Below are 3,932 nucleotides of genomic sequence, written 5' to 3'. Positions count from 1 at the left end.
GCTTCTCATCCAAGAAGCTTCTTCAGAATTGGAGAAGCTTATTGGATGAGAACTTCAAGGAAAAACAAAGTCTAATTTTGAAAAAGCACCTTTGGGAGCTGCATTTCTTAAGAACTGTTCCGCTGAAAGGAGTACATTAGAATTCTGTCATTATTGAAGGCATTAAGGAATCTAATATGTGGAGGAGGAGGAGGAGGAGGAGGAGGGGAACAGAGCAGAGCAGAGCAGAGCAGAGCAGAACAGAACAGAACAGAACAGAACAGAACAGAACAGAATAGAATAGAATAGAATAGAATAGAATAGAATAGAATAGAATTCTTTATTTTCCAAGTGTGATTGGACACACAAGGAATTTGTTTCTGGTGCATAAGCTCTCAGTGTACATACAAGATGTGAGAGGTCTGTAGATATTTTCACAGCCCTCTTTCTTGCTCCTGCAGTGTACAGGTCCTCAATGGAAGGCAGGCTGGTAGCAATGGTTTTTTCTCCAGTTCTAACTATCCGTTCAAGTCTGTGTCTGTCTTGTTTGGTTGCAGTTTTAAAACAGTCAGTTATATCGGTGCAAATAACAGATGCCATAATTCCTTTGTAGAACTGTATCAGCAGCTCATTGGGCAGTCTGAGCTTTCTGAGTTGGTGCAGGAAGAACATTCTTTGTTGTGCTTTTTTGATTACATTTTTGATGTTAGGTATCCCTTTTAAATCTTGAGATACTATAGAACCCAGAAACTTGAAGGCTTCTAGAGTTGATACTGTGTTGTCTAGTATTGTAAGAGGTTGTAGAATAATAGGGTTTGTCCTAAAGTCTACTGTCATTTCTACAGTTTTGAGTGTGTTCAGTTCAAGATTGTTCCGGCCACATCACAAGTCTAGTTGTTCAACTTCTCATCTGTTTGCCGATTCGCTGTTGTCTCAAATGAAGCCAATCACTGTTGTGTCATCTGCAAACTTCAGTACTTTAACAGAGGGATCTTTTGAGATGCAGTCATTGGTATATAGAGAGAAGAGAGGTGGAGAGAACATATAGGCCTGGGGGGCTGTGATAACTGTACAGGTATCTGATGTGATTTTGCCTAGCTTCACTTAGAATAGCATAGCATAGCATAGCATAGCATAGCATAGCATAGCATAGCATAGCATAGCATAGCATAGCATAGCATAGCATAGCATAGCATAGCATAGCATAGCATAGCATAGCATAGCATAGCATAGAATAGAATAGAGTAGAATAGAATAAAGTAGAATAGAATAGAATTCCTTGGAGAATAGAAGACCTTGGAGGTCTTCTAGTCCAGCCTCCTGCTCAAGCAGGAGGTCCTATACCATCTCAGTCAGATGATTGTCTAGTCTCTTCTTAAAAACATCCAGTGATGGAGCACTGATTCTCTTTTCCTTTTTTTTAAGCAGGGAGCATCCCAAAATTATTTTGAATACTTCCGAACTTTCAAGGAGTGATCCAGAAGAGGTCAACATTTCTATCCATATTATCAAATGGGTAGAAATTGCTCTGAATACTTCTGAAATATCAGAAGTGTCTTTTCCAGATAATCCAGATAATTTAACACGAAATCTTATCAATGGCTTCATTGCCCTTATCTGCATTTTAGCCCTGGCAGGAAATGGAAAGACCATTTATCTCCTGGCTTTTTCCATTAAGAGGAATTCTTTCACCACCTACATCCTGAATCTCTCCATTGCTGGTTTTGGGGTCCTCACATCCCTCATTATGGCAGCTATATTTGTGGGGGTGTCAACTCTTCAACTTATGTTGTCCAAACTTTTTCTTCTTGTTTTTTTAGTTCTTTTCCTTCACCTATTCTACTAGCCAGTTTCTGCTGACGGCCATCAGCCTGGACAGGTGTGTGGTTGTCCTTTTCCCACCATTTCTCTCCACTCTTGTTTGTGGCCCCATCTGGATCATCTCCTTCTTGCTCTCTACATTGCACTTCATTCTCCACCAGAACAGAGGCTCTGGAAGTTCACCTTTGCTTTATCGGCTAATTGTGAATGGCTTATTTTGTAAGCCTCTCATGATTTTGTCTGCTGTGGCCCTCTGGATTCACATGAGCTCTAAATCGCAACACGATAAAAGGAATCTCCTCACCACCATCTTGCTGGTTCTCCTCTTCTTCCTCCTTTTGTCTATCCCAAGGTATGCCTTATATGTCATTTATTATTTCAGTTTCCCTCATCCTGTCCTCTTGAAAATTGGACTAGGAATTGCTACTCTCAATAGCAGCATCAACCCCCTCCTTTATTTCTTAGTGGGGAGGAAGCAGAGGGGAAAGAGTCAGCCCAGAACATCCTTGAAGGGGGCTCCTCAAAGGGTCTTCAAGGATGAGCAGCAGGGCAGCCTGGAAGAACAGCAAGCTGCAAAGGAAGAACTTTCGTGAAGTCTTACCATCACTGTACATTCGTGTTTGATAGCCATAAATAATATGCACGTTCAATAAAAAACAAATTTATTGAACAAAGTGGCTAATGCCAAACAATGTAAAAATGAAATATTGCCGTATTCATAATTTTCAAAGTGAAATGTTTGTACAGAAAGTGTCTGACTTCATATATCTTTTTTATTTCATCCCATGAAATTAGGTCTCACATCTTGTAATTCTTTATTTCATAACATGAAATGATATGTCTGAGGTCATACAATTCTTCTTTATATCATAACAACTCTTATTACTGAATGTTTGTTTTTTAAAAATGTAACTTTTCTCATTTTATGTATGTTTATTTCCTATATAATTGCAAAGGTTTTGTCCCTAAAGCATTTGGTAGAAGAATATACGGCTTCACTAAAAACATGCAAATTTGCATACATAATAAAAGAAAAGAGAAGAAAAAAAATATGTACAAGATACATTTCCTGAAATAAAATATGACTGTTTTGATACTCACACATTTCAGACATAACATTCACTGATATTATAGCCTGGGGATTTGTGATTTTGCCTGTGGCCCCCATTTCTCTTCTGTTGCTCCCAAGGCATGGAATATACTTGAAAACTGTCTCTCCTGCTCTTTCCCTTTTTAGTAAGAGGCTAAAGCCTCACCATTAATTACTGAATTTCAATTGGTTTCTAATTGGTTCTAGTTTAATTTTCCTCATTGTTGCTTCATTTCACGAATCAATTGCCTTTAATTGACATCTGGAAGCAGCAGACATGGTTGGTGCTTATCTAGAAATAAAAATCTTATCTCTAGAAAGCAAAGGAAGCTGAGTATTTTATAAATGTCATGCAGTTCATTTCCTGCACAGCATTAGTTGTGGACTGATGTAGGCATCTCTTAAATTGCAGTTCTCTGTATGTCAGATGAAAGAATCAATGTGTTGAAAGAGATTTGTCCCCACCTATAAGATTCCAGCCTCAAGTGCAACTTATTCATTGCTACTGAGAAAGCACAAAAGCATTGTAAGAGAATTTGACCTCTTCTATCTCTTTCTGGTAGCTTCACTTTCTTTGAAGATGTTTTGCAAAATGACCTTCATGCTTTCCTTACACCGAGCTCCTTTTTTCCTCCCAACTAGAAAATAGATTACTGGATTAATGCTACTATTTAGACAAGAAAGCAGTAGACACCATAATGCCAAATCTTCCACTTTATTCTCAGCTTCAAATCTAGAAAAACTAAGAATCACTGCAATGACAGATAATGGAAAAGCAAAGATGAGGAAACAGAGAAGAGTGATTAAAATCATCAGTAAAAGCCGACCCTGATTCTTCTGATTCGATTTAAGACACACTTTGATGAATTGGGTATGTCTCGTTTAATGAAAAGAATGACTAGGGGTGACATGATAGCAGAGTTCCAATATCTAAGGAGCTGCCACAAAGAAGAGGGAGTAAACCTAAGCACCTGAAGGCAGGACAATGGATGGAAACTAATCAAGGGTAGAACCAACCTAGAACTAAGGAGAAATTTCCTGA

General features: G+C 38.5%; 1 pseudogene; it reads left to right on the top strand.

Annotated features, from left to right (window-relative positions):
• The window catches only part of LOC107298663, a 7,856-nt pseudogene extending 5,463 nt beyond the window's left edge, over positions 1-2,393 (top strand).
• The last annotated feature ends 1,539 nt before the right edge of the window (positions 2,394-3,932 follow it).

This window comes from Protobothrops mucrosquamatus, unplaced genomic scaffold (assembly GCF_001527695.2).
Source record: "Protobothrops mucrosquamatus isolate PMUCROS unplaced genomic scaffold, P.Mucros_1.0 scaffold4173, whole genome shotgun sequence".
Classification (NCBI taxonomy): domain Eukaryota; kingdom Metazoa; phylum Chordata; class Lepidosauria; order Squamata; family Viperidae; genus Protobothrops; species Protobothrops mucrosquamatus.
Note: the sequence above shows the minus strand (reverse complement) of the source record. Positions and strands in the feature narration are given on the sequence as shown.